Here is a 17,988-nt window from a genome sequence, read left to right on the forward strand (position 1 = left end):
TGCGAGCTCTGTAGTTTATTAACCAACAGGTTAAAACCAGGCTTCTGCAGCGAGCCCTGCTGTCTACTAATCAACAAATTAGTGGCAGCCGGCTTAATTAGCACGCTCTGAAATTTATTAACCGACAGGTTAAAACCAGGCTTTAGCAACGAGCCCTGCTGGCTATCAACCGACAGGTTATAGGCAGCTGGTTTACACAGGGCGTGAGGCAACCCCAGGTGGGCTTGGACCGAACGGGCTGCGCGGGGGCCTCCACGGGCTGCGCGGGGGCCTCCACACGCTGCGTCTCACTCCGACTCTCATCATGAGGCACATACACGCTCAGGGGATGGATGGAGGTATGTGTAATGCTGTCCACATGAGGCGTTATAGCGGCGCTCATGGGTTTATTATGACCGTGTGTATGAGGCGTATCTCGGACAGAGGAATGCCGCGAGCTCTGCAGGTTATTAACCGAGGTTAAAACGGGCAGGCTTCTGCAGCGAGCCCTGGCGCTGCGGGCGCTGCGGGCGCTTCCGCTGGGGGCACTCAGCCTGGAATACTGCTCATTCCCCCGTTCTGTGGTGTGCTGTAATGGTCGTCATGGTGACGAGCCACGCCATTGCCCTTGCCGCCGCTGCCCGTGAGGCGAAAGGGCTGCGAGGAAACCTCCACACGGTGCGTTTCACTCCGGCTGGTGGCTGTCATCATGAGGCGTGTACACGCTCAGGGGATGAGTGGAGGTGTGTGCAGTGCTGTCCACATGAGGCGTTATACCGGCGCTCATGGGTTATGACCGTGTGTAGGAGGCGTATCTCGGACAGGGGAATGCCGCGAGCTCTGCAGGTTTATTAACCGATAGGTTAAAACCAGAAGGCTTCTGCAGGGAGCCCTGCTGTCTACTTAATCAACAGATTAGTGGCAGCCGGCTTAATTACCGGCTCCGCTTCCTCGGAGGCTCTCGCGGAGCAGACCAGGAGCGAGGGAGCCTCACTCCCCTTTGACTCGCCACCGGGAGACCCTGTCTCTGGGGTGGCGGGGGAGCGGAGACGTGGGACAGAGCCCCTGCAGCCGCCGAGGCGGTTGCTGTGGGCGGCTCTCCGCTTGCGGCCTCCTGAGGCCGGCGTGGACGCCGCGGCTGCTGCGGGCGTTGGTGCCGCTGTGGCAGCTCAGCCGACTGGAGCCAGCTGTACATGCTGGCGAATGCCGTCCACCTGTTCCGCGGCCGTCTTCATGGACTCCACCATGGCGTGGAACTGGGGTCCGAACAGCCCGTCCGGGCTGATTGGAGCGTCCAGTAGCACTTTTCTGGCCGTCTCCGTAATAGACGCCGCCGCGCTGTGGTGACAGAGAGGGGGAAAGCATGTTCGGCCGCCAAGCTGGCACCCTGCTCCGATTCTGTCTCCCCCGTCCGGGGGAGAGGAGGGAGGGGAGAACCGAACGGTGAACCGTGGAGGGAGGCGGGGCAGGAGTTGCTTCGGACTCCTGCCCGGCACTCTGCCCCAGGGACCCGAGGCCCCGTCCGCGGGCTCTTAAGCCTGGACGGGCCAATCGTCCTCCTCGGCCACAACAGCAAGAGTGTCCGCTCTCCGCTTCCTGTCGCCCGATGGGGAGACGAGCGCAGTGTGTGCATGCTACCTGCTGGTTTAGAGCCGCGTACGCGTGCTCTGACCCCCGGCAGGATTCGCATACTGCTTTTATCTCTGCAGGTCATAACTCATTATGAACCCAGAGCCACATGAGGGACAATCACGGACGCAGTTGTTGCTCATGATGATTCTCAATTGCTGTGCTTCAGTAACTGTGCTGGTTTGCTGAAAAAAAGAGGGAGCAGATTGCCGGGCCTCCTTCCTATTTATACCGGAAGGAGGCCCGACGGTGGGGCCCACCTTGCGGGTGGGCGTGGACTACAAGTGTTTCAGTGCTGCGCGGGGCGCAGGGGGATTACCCAATGGCGATAGCCTTAGAGGGCGAAGCCATATACGAAATAGAACAGCAAAACACCCATAACAAGACATACAAAACTAAAAACGTGACATAACACAAGAATCGTGACAAAGTTCAGATCTTGTACTTGAGTAAAAGTACCAGAGTGTAGGAATACTCGTTTACAATAAAAAGTAAAAGTACAAAAGTATTAGCATCAAAATATACTTAAAGTACCACCTGCAGAGGGATCTAGATTCAGGTGTTCTTTTCCGCATAAAGACCGCCTCGCTGCACAAGATCCCTTGCATAAAGATAGATTGTGGGTCCCTTATAACATGTTGTACACAGTGGAAATAAACATTCTGGTCACCTTAACATCAGGGATCTTATACATTAAACTCCTTCTGAATCAAACCGTCACGGTAGCCTTACCTTACTTATCCCTCTTAAAATAGTAAAAAACATGTTACTTTACCAGCAGAGAGAAAATTGATTATTAAATTATGAATGTGACTAATAAAGAGCAGTTTAATTATTAAGTATTATTCTGTTGATCGATGTCATTACATTTGGTGAAAAGCACATAATGACTTGTTTAAGACTCGTTTTGTCAAAGTTTAGGACTTGGACTTGACTTGAACTTGCCCATCCTGACTTGAGACTTGACTTGGACTTGAGGGCAAAGACTTGAGACTTGACTCTGACTTGCAAAACAATGACTTGACCCCACCTCTGCTGAATACTGTAGCCAATGTTCTGACAGATGCTATGGAACGTTAGATAACATCTGTGCAGTGAGTTGTATATAAAGAATGACCCTGGCATTCATATGAAAACATATTAGGTTTTTTGAAAAAGTATTTGACCATCTGGCTTCTTGTTGCTCATTCAACGTCCCAAATTGCCTTGAGCTTTTATGCTGTTTATTGCTGGAATAGTCTGCCAGAGTCCTCAAATTGCCTTCAGTCTCTTTTCAATATCAATATGCTATTTGTACGTCTGTGTGAGTGGGTCACATTTTCATGAAAATCAGTGGAAGGGTTTAGCATTGTCAAATCAATAGCCCATTAAAGGGGCCCTATTAGGCTAATTTTCAGGTATATATATTTATATTTTGTCATGTCTCCATGCTTTTATGTTCAAAAAGCTCTTTATTTTTCTCATACTGTCTGTGCTGCAGCACCTCTTTTCACCCTCTGTCTAAAACCAGAGCCTAATCTGCTCTGATTGGTTAGCTGGACGGCTCTGGTGTGATTGGTCAACCGCTTAGAGATGTCATGCCCCTTAGCCTATCACGTACAATGTGTGAGAGCGCTAGCCAATAGAAGTGTGAGTGTAGACCATTTACATGCACAAAAACCTATATAACACACCACAGGAGAGGGAACCCCCAAAAAGCAGAATTGGGCATCTTTAATGTTGCAAGATAGAGCATTTGTGCTGCAATCCAAATAAAGTTAGCTTCTGATGGGAAAATGTGTGTGAATGTCAGAACAAGAACTAAGAAACAGATATCAACATGTTGCTTGAACATCATCCTTTTAGCTTCAATGTTACTTTCAAATTGTTACCTAAAGTTCATGAACACACTGAAGTTAGAAGAACAACCTCACAAATGGGCCCGTAAACACTCATCAAGAGAAAGTGTTTCACTCTTAGTGCATGAATGGACTAAATAAACATGGATTCTGATGAATGAGAAGCAGTTTTTCATGTAAGAGCCTGATTTATGAACTGTTTTATTTTAAACATTAGAATTATAATTGTTGAAATATGAAGCCCCTAAAGATTTTTGTATCAGGATCATTTAAATGAATGAATCTGGAAACTTCTCCCAGAACCCGTGTCAATCTGATAATGAACACAAATTCATTAGAAATAGGGAAACTATCTGTCACAGCGCTATTGAAATTGAAACAATGTCGAACATATTAAACTGCGTTCACATTATATAATGCATTTGCATAACACTTCAAAAAAGCAGCCCTACTGAGATGAAAAACAAACTCTGAATATAATTCTCCATATTAAAGGCTTGGTTATTGTGCTGAATGCTTTCTGTGAGCCCTCATCTGTATTACAGATGCTGCTGTGTGGAGTGTCAGGGTCTCTGTGTGATGTCATCATGTTTCATCATGTTTTAGTCATGTGATTTTTTTCTTCTTTTTCATGTGTGTAATTCCCGTGGTGCTGGACTGTTTCCAGTGAACATGCAATGCAGCAAAGTGATTGCTTGAGATTGCAAACTTATCACAGTAAGCATGATTTATAATGTATAAAAAAAGATTATTTATGATTAAGGTTTATGTTATTATCGAATCTGTGAACCCGGCAAATGCAAATAACTATTTATACAGTGTCCACGTTTGTGTCTTTTAGATTTGATTTATTCAGCCAACTGGATATTGGGTTGCGTAAATGCACCAAAAATAAAATCTTCAAAATGGCCTTCACCACCAGCACCTCTTTTCACCCTCTGTCTGAAATCAGAGCCAAGTCTGCTCTGATTGGTTAGCTGGCCAGCTCTGTTGTTATTGGTCAACCGCTCAGAATGTCCCGCCCCCTATCATGTACAATGTGTTGGAGCGCTAGCCAATAGAAGCACAAGTGTGACATAGTGATGTCATTATTGGAAAGGTAAAACCCCAAATAGCACAATAGGACCCCTTGAAAGTAGAGTGAATTTCAGACACTGTCTTGTGACAAAACACTTAAATTCAAACAAATGCTAATGTATTTTTGTTTGTTAACATGTTCCCCAAAACAGGAGGTGATGACAAAAGATAGTACATAGTCCAAAATATATAGATTGTTGGTTTAACAACACTTTTGAAATGCATAACAAAATGTCATGGGCTATCCAACATTTGAACAATTACTCATTTATATTTAACCAAAATAGCTAAAAGGTAAGAATGTAAAATGAAGAAAGGATCTAGTATACAATTAGGTATTCAGGTAATATCTGTGTATTCTTTATGCAAACAAAAGTACAATTTCAAATAAAAAACAAATTGTATCATGACTGTAATTTATTAGGGGAATAATCCACAAGGATAAAAACAAAAAAAAGGTGAAGAGTATGAAATAAAAAAATATAAAAATGTAAGTACTGCACATCTGTGCAGTCAGATGAGGCAGCAATAAAAGCGTTTTGATTTTGTTTTGGAATAACAAAGCTTTTAGGCCAAATGGCTGTGTGTGTGTGTGTGTGTGTGTGTGTGTGTGTGTGTGTGTGTGTGTGTGTGTGTGTGTGTGTGTGTGTGAATAGAGGCAGGTACATTAGTCTGTTATTTTGTTGATGTAAGTCAGGCTATGAAAAAGTATTCAGTGTACGCACTCACACACGCACAAACACATGCACACACACACAAAGTCAATAAGCAGCATATGTATGTGACATATTTCTATAAATATAAACGCCATATTTCCTGAAGGTTGTCTTTTCATTTGTGATTTTCATGCATCCAGCCTTTAATTAAATCTAAATATGTTGGACTGATGTTTTAGACACTAACTGTATAGTGAGAAATATAAGCCAGTCAAGCCAAGTTTTTTAACTTGATAAAGTCTTTCTGACTGAAAATATGTTTTCTGAGCACCTAGCATTTAAGATTATTTCCAAAACAATCCACACTAATGTATTTTTAAAACTGTTAAATATATCAGAGCTGCTTTTGCCAAAGACGTGTTGTGATTTACTTTTATTTCTTTTGCCCCTTCAATTAAAATACCATTGCTTCTCTTAAAGCTTATATCAAATGTGTTCTTTATCTATGCTGTTAAATAGCTTAGTTTCATTTTGTATTCAGGGAGCTAAAATTACTTTTTATGTCCACAGAGGCTTTATTTTCTACCGAGTTCATGGCATCGCGTCATAAAATGTTTGAAAACAGTGCAACCCTCTTTCATGTTTCCATCACCACTGATAGGAGCAGGGACTTATTAATACCTGTGACTTCCGCAAGTCCTGGTAATGAACCCAGAGTGTAACCGCGCCACTCAATGTTAGTGGCTAGTAGTAGGTTTTTTGTCCAGTGGGAAAGCAGCTTTGATGAATTGTTGATATTTTTTTAGAATTCGATTTATTTGGTTACTCTCTGATTGGAATATATTATTGGGAGTTTGCAATCTATCACCAGTCTGCGTCAACACATTACGGTTGTCCGGTGCCTTGCTCAAGGGCACCTCAGCAAGGCCCAGGAGGTGAACTGGGCTCCCAGTCCAAGCCCCTACTGACTGAGCCACTGCCGGAATGTCAACACATCCCATGAATGCTATGTTTATATGCAAGCATGCATAACAATAGAACGCCCTGTATGCTCCAATGCTACAAACCGCCAATATTGTATTATTATCAATTTGTATTTATGAACACAGTGTGAGCAGGAACCTCCTAACCTTTGTTTTCCCAGCTCCCCCACAATAGACTCGTATCCGCTACAACCCTCTTCATGTTACACACATAATTGAAAGCTGTTTTTTTCTATTTAGCATTCTGTTTTCTCATGCAACTTAATTATATTAACCTCAAAGTCATGGTGTTGAAGGATACACTGGTTCCTATTTTCCGGCTGAACATATACAAATCTCATGGCTAACTTGTTGATCCAGCTCACTGTGTTTGTGACAGAAAATCCGAAAGGTGCAAAGTTACAAAAGGATAACCATATTCTCCCTAATCTTTGCAATCCTTATATGTAGAAGTTTGTCACTTATTTCAACCCTCATTGACTGGCAAAGACAAGCAAACCAGAGCTTAACTTGATGTGTTTTACTAGCATAAAAGCTAATCAATTAGCTCTTTCATGTTCTTGTTGTACTTTGTTCGTAGGTTTTGCTAATATGATGTTGAAAGTGCACTAAGATAATGTACTTAAGCTGCAGGTAATAAAATGATCATACCCTGTTTAGGTTGTTCCTATTTCTTGTCATGCTAGTTGGGATGTTGGACTGTCAGTAGGTCCACCACATGGACCCAAACTCAAGAGGATTGTTATACAATTAGGTAAAGACAGTGGATAAATGCCAATGATCGATGCCATCATGAGGTCTTAAATTGTATTCGATGATAATTAACTATTGTAAGCATGCTAACATCTGAAATTAAGCTAGGTTATACAATAAACATTATACTTGAGTAATAAAGGATGTCAGCATTCGGACATTCATTTACCTTCAATACATACAATTTGGGCGTAGTTTATCTTTTGAATGCAGATTGTGGCCAGAAGTTGTGTGGCTCCTGTGACATGTCGACTTACGTTACCAATAATTTATTTCTGCCTGATTCGCATGAACACGCTACCTGCACAACTAAAAATTGTAATTAGCGTAGTGAGCTGCACTGTGCCACTGCCTGGTGTGTTTCCAGCCTAATAGACTATCATATCTTCATATATGTTATAAGGAAATGTACTTAGGAGTGAAATGGAGTCTTGAGCTAATAACCCTTTCTCTGTGTGTGTGTAAATTAAGATTCTCCGTGCTTTGTTAACAAAGCTATTCAAGTCATGCTAGCATGTTCCCACTTGTGAGATTCTGTTCGTTTGTCCCAATTGTGAGCGAATGGCTGCTGCTTCACACTGTGCTCATTCGCAAGGTAATGCAGATAACACTGTCCCGTAGTTGCGGAAGCCTTATGCTAACCTACCAGTTCGCTCTGAAGTTAGCACTGTTATCACTTCCCCTTGTTTGCACTGTTTGCACTGCTAGCATTGTTAGCTGCTAGCCGCCAACTTAGCCGTCACCATTTTGAGAGCATTGTGAAGGCAAGTTCTCAGTTAAAGACTTTTTCTGATATTCTTCGAATGAAATTGATAGGAGACTCGCATTTGCTTGCAGCAGCTTGTACACAATTTTATTTTTATTTTGTAGCTGGTGCCTATACCCAGGGCTCTCAAGTTTCGAACAGAGTTCAGAGTGAGATTTTGGCAGCGGGGTTTGGTACTCCAACTTCTGGCTCCCCTCAAAGTTCCCATGAAGCCCTCTGTACCGCGAATGTCAACGGGGGTCGGGGGGGGTCGGGGTGGTGCTAGTGGAGTATGAAGCCCTCTGTATCGCGAATGTCAACGGGGGGGGGGGGGTGCTAGTGGAGTGCACGCGTCTCAAACTAGTACAAAATTGCAGCGCAACTTGGTGGGTGGTACCCTGGAAAGAAATCTCTGCGTGAGAAATACAAGGTGTGGCGTGTGAGCGTGTGAATGGAGTGAAATGCGTGTGTCTCACGCCAAATGCGTGAGACTTGAGAGCTCTGCTATACCATGAGGAGATACAGTGTTATTACTTTACCTTTGGTGCATCACACTTACCCTGCGCTATAAGTTCTATAAGCAATTGTCGGAGATTAAAATGTTCTACTTGTACAAGTTTGCTCACATGCACACCAACTCCTCATAGGCTTTATATCTAATAGATGGCTGCTGTATCAGAGCAGTGCTTTATCAATCAACACATGGATCAAAATGACCAGGAAGTCTAAATCATGTTGGTGAACATGAATCAATAGATTCAATTCATTTCGTGACTAACACGAAATGCCGTGAGACTGGGTTGTCCAGTGTGTCACATAAATACAATTAAAATAAAATTAATTGGACATCACCGGCATGATCAAACATTGATTGCAATACCTCGACACATCTAACATCATTCATACAAATTAGCACATGCACTCACAACCTCTAACAGGTTAAAATCACCCAGTTACATGCAGAAATGTAATTTCTCTCTTCATCTTTAGCCTCTTAGTGTTCTCTGAATTCAACCCATTTTAATTCCACTTCCCATCCAGCCATGTGTGAATTATATAAGTGAACACGTATGCTATGCTGTTGACTTGTCTCTGTGAGTGATTGACAAGTAATCTCCTCACCGGCAATCTCTTTCCACAGAGTCCAGCTTGCGTGGCTATAGGCATGACTGATGAGATACTGTTTTACATTTTTGAAAAGCAGAAAAAAACTTGCTCTTGGGGGTTTAATTTTCCATTATAATTTGCCTGTCGCAGGAGACGAATTGGCTTTAGGATGAGCCAATTAAGTGCCATTCTAGGAGAAAACAAACTATTTTGATGTGGTGTTTTTTCTTCATATCTCATAAAAAAAGGCATATTTCTTTAGTTTGCAATTTCAGTGTGAAAGAACCCTGGCAGTTTCTTGGATGAAATTGAATAGCCATCATCGACAAAGTCAATTAAATTTGCAATCTAGTAGTTATGTCGTCCTGCCTTGCACTTTATTGGTTATCGGGGCAACTGTGGATCCATGGTATGGTTTAATTAGACGGGCTTGTATGTGCCATAACTGGTATTGGGGATGGTTGAATGATTGATATGGAGACTTCATTATCTGCCATCGTAGGACAACAGTCAATTCTGAGCTAATTTTCCGGCTGGGTTTTGAGGTCAAATTAGAATCCGGTCTGGGGTTAAGGTAAAGGTTAGGGTCTAGTTATAGGATGTTTTTCGAGGATCGATTGGGAGTCAATTCAGTGCCATTACAAAGAGACATGTTTGTGAGTGACTGGAAATGCTGGGTGTTTAGCACAGGGAGTCGAGGTGAATGCAGGGAATTGGGTAATCTCTTGCATTAGGAGTTGTAGGGTCTGAATCATTTAAGGAGTCGGGGGGTCACACACGGACACTTGAGAGGGAAGGTAGGGTGGTTGGGCCGGGGAGCAGGTTGGTAGTGGGTGGGGGGGAAGACCAGGTTTCACAATCACCACCAGGTGTTTTTAACAAACTGACCTGCTCGGAGAGCCGCTTGCCTCTGAGGAAGAAGCCCAGCAGGCAGCCAATGACCACGGCCAGCACGGACAGGATGAGCAGTCCGTTCTGTTTGCAGACATTCTTCACCCGCCCCCACACTTCACCCAGAGCCACCGCCATCCTCCTCCACCAACTCCTCCTCTTGCTTGTCCTGGTCCGGTCTGCAACTTCTCCACCCCTCACACAGAAAACAACCGGAGCAAGCCCTCCCCCCCACCCCTCTTTTAACCGCTTATTCAGCCATATAGAACCAGCGCAGAGCCAACAGCCGCCACCACTCTAGAGGAAATAGAAAATAGTGAGTCGAGAGACAGATGGACGCAGGCTGGTGAAGGTGAAGGTGGGATTGAGAGAGCAAGAAATTAGAAAGAAAAGGTGAAAAATAAAATAAAAACTGTTTTCTTAACCGAGTGGCGTGAAGATTCAAAGAGGTAGTGGTAAAAAAAACAAAGCACTTCAGGAGTTTCTGCGTTCCTCCTCCCAACTGCTTCCCTGAATATTACACAAGAGCCTCACACTCTCTCTGTCTCTGGCTATCTGTGTCTGTATCTCTCTGTCAGTCACCTCCCCCTCTGGCTCTCTAACTCCCCCAAACACAGTGCTCCTGGTGACCAACAGGGGGCTCTGCGACAGCTGGCAGTATTGTCATCAGGGTTAATACTACTATCCTATTAGGCACCGATGCACGACTCACATCTAAGGCTGGATTAGAGAGCTCTCTGAACAATTGGACAGCGGATTGTTCCAGACCACAAAAAAACCCTGAAAAAATTTGCACAATTGACTTGACGTAAATAACAGCAGAAAAAACTACAACTGGGTTTGTTGAGATATTGACCTGTTTTTAAGTGTCACACAGATAAAGAACAAGCTTTGGACAAGTTGGTGGTGACACACAGAACTAAGCACATAAACACACAGTCAGGGTATGTGATTGCCCACTAATCATAATTATGATTAGATGAGAGAACGCTCTAGTGCTTTAATTATTAACATTATTTCATATACCATAGCATTGTTATGCATCTTTTTCTCATCACAGGGAGTGAAGCATATCCCATATTTGATCATGAGATTCCACTTTTAATTTTCTTTAGAAAGAACAAAATAGACAAATGTACAACATTAGTAGGCGTGAAGAGCTGTATTGGTTAATTACTTGACGTGTATACATAGAGCAAGTGTGTATTATTTTCCACATAAATAGATTACAAGCGACCGATTAGCAGTCCTTTTGTTATCAAGCATCCTTGTGGATTCACACAGCAAAGGCCCACAGAGCAGTTGTGTGAGAATAAATATTCAGAGCAGGTGCTGGAGTCACGTTATTGACCAATGGGAGTCTAGTTACCACCTGAAAATGTTTCCATTTATTAGTTGCTAAAACTCCACTTCGTGTAAACCTCTGTTTTCCATTCATATCCATGGAAATGATATCCAGGGTTGCATTCAAATAGTCTTTTTTGCTGAGGAGGGTTCCTGAGTTAGGAAAAGTACGCAAAGGAGTGGCAGCCAAGAAAGGAGCTGTTCTAATTCTCTAAATAAAGCAAGGAGCTTTAATGCTTCCTTTATTTTGTAGTTTAGCACAATCAACAATCTTTTAAAGAGGACATATTTTGCTCATTGTCAGGTTTCATATTTGTATTTTATGCTTCTACTGTGACATGTTTACATATACTTTAATGTTAAAAAAGGTCTTTATTTTTCTCATACTTCTGTTCACCCTGAAACCAGAGCCCAGTCTAATATGAGCCCCTACGAACTGCGCGTGTTCTGCGTGATATAATATGGAAGTCAACAAAAGAGTTCAATGAAGGTGGTTCAGGCAGGGGGGAGTGTGTGGGAGAGAAACTCCCTCTGGAAGGAACTTTGGGATTTTAGCCTTTGCAGACCATTTACATGCACATAAACCTATAACACACTCTCCAGGAAAGGGGAACCCCCAAAAGCACAATAGAATCCCTTTAAGAAAGGAAAGGAGAAAACAGCGCTCCACAGTTCCTACAAATTGAAACATTTTGAGTGACAATTTTTTTTTTAAATCTCGTCAAATATTTATACACTCACACTAATTGGGATTCATGTCTATTGATATGAGTCGACTTGGGTTAGGATGTCCACGAGCAACCATTTTAAAAAGTGACAAATATTTATTTTCACTCTTGTTTTTTTCTATCTGTTTCTATCTTAGTCATACTGTATTTATATTAACTGTTTTTGCTATTTATATTGTACTAATGTATTGTTGTAACGACACAACATGATAACAACGCACAGGGCAAAGTATTGATGTGCGCTTTTAGTATTCCTCCCATGGAAAATTGTAGTCTAACCGTGGCGGATGCACTACTAGAACACCTTCCGTTGTAATCACACAGTACACCAGCGACTGTTACAATGAAGGCTCGATAATCGGCTTACGGCATATAGGCAGGGGTAAAGTGCTATTTTTTTACGAGTGGGGAGCGGACCTCACCTCCTCTAGGGCGGTTTGGGGGGTTGCTAAGATTTTTTTTAAATATTGAAGTTAAAAGCATCAATCTGGTGCACTTTGAGAGCAACATTAAGAGATCTATGGATACATCTCTCAACATCCATATGAAACACAACTGTAATCAGATGTTCATTTTCTTTATGGATATTTTACAAATCACTCCCCCTTTCAAACTTTATTCTTGTTTTACTGCCCTATAGTATTTCATACCTGTTTTTCCTTTATTCTTTTGGTTTTTTTATAACGATAATGATCATATGAAGGTGTGCCGCTTAAATAATCTTTTGAATAATTTGTGACCAAACCGTTTGAGACCCACTGAGATAACTTAGACTAAAGTTAACTATCTAAACCCTCAGAGAGTCCTTTTAATCACCTGAGTCTCTCAGTCTGAGAGGAGAGGACTCTCCTCCAGCTTGTTGTGGAACAAACAGCTCCTTATGTCCGTTAGTGCAGCTAGCTAACCAGATGCTAACAACACGGCCCCTGCTGGCACCGGTCAAACTCAGACTGGCCGTAACGGAGCATTGGAGGCGGGCATTAAGGAAGACGCAAGTGTGCATACTCTATGGGCCCCTTGGTTGCAGGAGATCTCCGGAATATATTACAAAGATCTGGTTATTTTTTCTTCTCGGGTCAGGCCATTTGAGCAACTTTTATAGAAATGAACTGACCCCGCCTCCAACGCTGTATCCATGTTAACTTTTTTACATCCATGACAAATCCACCTAGGAGCTATGGGGAAAATAATCGTTATTGATTACCAAATGTATTGAACTGTAAATAGATCGATGAGTGCATAAGTGTGTGTAGGAAGGCAGTTGACAGAAAAGATGTCCAATCATTTAAAGTGGACCTAATTTAACGAGTGGACGGGCTTCCATGTATTAAAGGCCCGCAATAGCCGAATAAATGTTATCTTCGTGTCAGAGCCTTTTATATCTTTAATTGGTCTGAAGACACATTGAAAGGGTTTGAATATATTACATACCCTAACTTGAACCTTTTATACAACTCATTTTCAACAGTAAATTATTCAGGATACAGGGTTGTTATAAAACAGACCTTATGTCCATAATTTGCTCCATCGTTTTCCTGCTCAGTAATGGTGAGCACATTAAATATGAAGAGGGGAAAGGAGAAAGCTTATTAAAGCCCACCATTACAGCTTTTAGGTAAAACGGAAAGCAGAGACATGACTTCTATTGTGCGCATGAGGGGAATGGAAGGCCAAGTAACTAGAATAACTAAATGAAAAATATGGAAGAGGATATTGACCAGAGGAGGAAAACTATCAGGAGAAGAATTATAAAGTTATAGGGACACAAACCTTCATCCTGTTATTACGTTTAAGTCCTGCACAATGCAAACAGCTTATTTCATTTTGATTAACAACAATGCCCCTAGTGCAGGGGTGGGGAACCTCCGGCCTCCGGGCCGTATACGGCCCGCGAGACCATTTGGTACGGCCCTCGAGGTAATTTATAAACACACGCAAAAAAGAAAAAAAATTCAAGAAATCTAGACCGCAAAATAATTAAACAAGCTTGTTTTTTGTTGGCCAAGTTCAGGGTCCTTGAACACAACACGAGCCTCACGTGTCATCACGTGGTATATGTCTCATCTGACAGGAGTGTAGTTCTAACGGAGAGCACCAGAACGCGGTTCCGGGCCGGGACTTCACAAATTGCAGTACCCATAAGGAGCTGTACACATGCCACAGTTTTTGCGTGGCTGTGTCTTTAGTTGTAAGCCCAGTGGCGATCTGTTCATCTGTCATACTGATCATACAGTCAATAACTTTGTTGTTATTAGCATCTGGTTAGCTAGCTATGCTAACGAATATAAGAAGCTTTTTCTCCAACCAGAGAGGTAAAGGCACATCTTTATATGATCATTATAGTTATAGAAAAATAAGAGAATAAAGTAAACAGGTATACAATACTAATATGACAGTAAAAAAAAGTTGTTATTAATAAACAAGAATACAGTTTAAAAGGGGAGTGATTTGTAAAATATCCATAAAGAAAAAAATCTGCTTATAGTTCTGCTTCATATGGGTGTTGAGAGATGTATCCATAGATCTCTTCATGTTGCTCTCAAAGTGCACCAGATTGATGCTTTTAACTTCAACATTTAAAAAAATGTCCACATGGATATGAAACTAAATACATTTGCACACATCTTGTGTCCATATCTTTCTGTGCATGAATGCGCGGGTCATGGTCAAATATCTGGATTAAGACGTTGCTTTTTCTTTGCACAGCATGAAAGAAAGGCGAAATGAATGGGCTTTGATTTGAGTTTTTTAAGCAGACGTTGAGTTCAATAATTTGTACGGCCCTCGAAGGATGTTGTAAAAATTGAAATGGCCCTTGAGAGGAAAAAGGTTCCCCACCCCTGCCCTAGTGTGACACATTAGGAAAACCAGAGGCTCTTCATTAACATAACAGGCTTTCACTTGATGGATGATATTACTAATTGTAATCCTAGATGCCACATCTGCTAGGAGGCTGCGGTGTAATCCCTGAGGATGTGTTGTGTCTTGTCAAATTGGTTAGTTGTGTTTATGTGTTATGTCTGTCTTTTCATGTTATTTCACGTCATATCATGTCTGTCTATTTATGTAATTTCATCTCTAGTCAAGTCCCTGTGTTTCATGTCATGTCTCGTTTTCCATTTCCTGTCTTATTTTTGTACTTACCTCTTGTCTTTCATTTCAGGCCCTGTTACTTCCTCCCTTTGTGTGTTTTCCCGCCATTGTCAGCGTCTGCCCCGCGCCTGATTGTTTCCGCCTGTTCCCACTCACCTCATGTTTAAATAGTCCTGTCTCCCCCTGTCCTGTGTCAGTTCGTCTTGTTTGTTTCCATGGATGGTCGTGCCAGGCTTCATCCAAGAGAGGATCATTTCCAGTCTAGTCAGGTTTTGTTATTTTGTTATTTTTTGCAGACTTAAATTAATCTTAAATTCTCTTTTTGTTACGCTTATTTTTTCCTCCTTGTGAGCGCTTTTTGTTTAATCCAGTACCTACTCTGTTAAGAGGGATTTTCTGTTTGCTTGAAATTAAAAAGAATTTTTTTGCTACATTCAAGACTGTCTCTGTGTCATGCATTTGGGTTCTCCAGTTTGTGTTAAGGTCGTGACAGGATGTGCTGTTGTTTGCAATTGCCATATTTTTTTATATGCATTTAAAAAAAAGACGCTAAGATCAAATAGAAGGCTGTTATACTATATATATGCATTCAACACTCCGGTGGAAAATGAAGCCTTTATTTGTGACACTGTGCAGTTTTCACAGGAGTGTCTTTGATCGGCAAAGGATATTATGTTGTAAGAAGACTTTACAAAGCAGACATTGGAGAGTGGAGCGGATATTGATGGATTGATCTGTTATGTTCTATAGCTCAATACAATGCAATACAAAGGGGCTTTATTGGCTTGACCACATTTCAAACATATTATTGCCAAGGTTCTCTATCTCAGAGATTATCATATAAATGAAGGATGATTGATCCCAAGTCTTTCTTATTATTATAGGATGATGAAAAATGATCTGATGTCATATGCTGAAAAGGGTTTCATGCAAACACACAAAGCTACAAAATAAAAGCTACTCTTATTTTAAACAAAGAATATGTCTTTGACAGGAAGCCCAATGATTTTCCCCTAATAAAATGAGAGCACACAATAAAAATAGTTTTTCCGTCTGATAGAGCAGGAGAATTATCCTCAGAAATGAGGAAAATACCTGGAAATTGTGAATCCCCCTCTCAGATGATTACCTCACATTTGTTGGTATATAAATGTATGACTGCTGAAAGTGTGACATTATTTAAGTCTAAGTTTTGACCATATCTTCCCTTCTAAAAGGGTTAAATTAATAATCTTGTTTTCAAAGTAATGATAAACCTGTGAGTTGGATGTAGAAAAGTCAGAATCAATATAGATGTTAAATTCAGATTGAACATGGTGAAAAACTGTAAATTATAGTGTCCGCCCAAAAAATATGTTGTACTTATATTGAAAAAACTAACCTTGGATGATGGGTTAGCAGACTAAAAGCTTTCGGAATCCAAAATACAACATATAATAAGTACCCTGTATCAAGATTGATGTAAAACAAGTGATATTTGACCTTTTTAGACATATTTAGCAAAGAAAACCCTCTTCTGGGGCCATTTGGGTGGATTTCCCATATCTCTGGCCCCCCTTCTTCGATTTTGACATGTGACATCTCTTTTTGATCGTTAGTGCCAATAGAATCGAAGGGAAATCGTCCCGCACACACTCATGTTAAAAACAAAGATGGCGTCTTCGCGCTACAGAGCCTAGAAATGGCCTGCTCTACTTTTTAAAAATGGAATTGCAGTTTTATAAAAACTTTGTTTCTATAGGTAAATACACATCTGAATTGACAAATATGACATGTGGGGTACCTCAAGGCTCCATCTTGGGGCCTCTTCTCTTTAACATCTACATGCTACCACTAGCTCAGATAATCAAGAACAACAAAATAAGTTACCATAGCTATGCAGATGACACACAAATTTACGTAACAATTTCACCAGGAGACTATGCTCCAATTCAAACACTGAGTAAGTGCATTGAACAAATCAATGACTGGATGTGTCAGAACTTTCTCCAATTAAACAAAGACAAAACTGAGGTAATGGTTTTTGGAGCCAAGGCAGAATGTATAAAAGCTAGCGCTGAGCTTCAGTCTGCAATGTTCAAAACAACAGATAAAACCAGAAATCTAGGTGTAGTCATGGACTCTGACCTGAGTTTCAACAGTCACATTAAAACAGTTACTAAATCACCACTATCACCTAAAGAACATATCTATAGGATTAAAAGACTAATGTCACAGCAGGATTTGGAAAAACTTGTCCATGCTTTTATCTTCAGTAGACTGGACTACTGTAATGGTGTCTTTGCAGGTCTCACTAAAAAATCTATTAGAAAGCTGAAGCTAATTCAGAACGCTGCTGCTCGAGTCCTCATTAACACGAAGAAAGTGGATCCCATCACTCCTTTTCTGAAGTCTTTACACTGGCTTCCTGTGTGTCAAAGAATAGATTTCAAAATACTGCAGCTGGTTTATAAAGCACTGAATGGTTTTGGCCAAAAATACATTTCTGACCTACTGTTAAATTATGAACCATCCAGATCTCTCAGGTCTTCAGGGACTGGTCAGCTTTCTGTCCCCCAAGTCAGAACTAAACATGGAAAAGCAGCGTTTAGTTATTATGCTCCAAATATCTGGAACAAACTCCCAGAAACCTGCAGGTCCGTTGCAACTCTTACTACTTTTAAATCCAGACTAAAGAGATTTCTTTTTGCCGCTGCTTTTAATTGAAATATTCACATCTTAAACTGCACTGTAACTTTTATCCATGTATTTTTTCTTTTAATGTTTATTTTATTATCTTTTCTTTTTAATGACTGATTTTAAATGCAATTTTCTTAATGTCTTTCATTTTTTGTAAAGCACTTTGAATTGCCTTGTGTTGAAAGGTGCTATATAAATAAACTTGCCTTGCCTTGCCTTGCCTTGCCATGCCTTGCCTTCCACACTCAAACTTTTCGAACACTTCTATTACCAACAATTGGCATCTTGTTGCGGCACTAGCCACAAAGTTCCTCTAATGAACAACACGCTTCACAAATACATGTTTGTTTTTTTACTATCTAATAAATGTACCACTGTAAATGGTCTGGAAATAAGCCTACGTTGATCTCATTTGGTTAACTGTAGAGTCTGTAATAATTAGCAACAGCAAACGATAGCATTGGTAGCTAGCTAGCTTGACGATAA

The 17,988-nt window shown here is 41.3% G+C and overlaps 1 protein-coding gene across 1 annotated transcript in view; it reads right to left on the minus strand.

Moving 5' to 3' along the window:
- The window catches only part of slc1a7a (solute carrier family 1 member 7a), a 109,949-nt gene extending 94,761 nt beyond the window's left edge, over positions 1–15,188 (minus strand). Inside the window, exon 1 of the mRNA XM_079648010.1 lies at positions 14,875–15,188. The gene's annotated coding sequence lies outside the window, so the exon portion shown is untranslated. The remainder of the gene's footprint in view (positions 1–14,874) is intronic.
- Between the last annotated feature and the right edge of the window lie 2,800 nt (positions 15,189–17,988).

This window comes from Notothenia rossii, assembly GCF_949606895.1.
Source record: "Notothenia rossii genome assembly, chromosome: 9".
Lineage (NCBI taxonomy): Eukaryota > Metazoa > Chordata > Actinopteri > Perciformes > Nototheniidae > Notothenia > Notothenia rossii.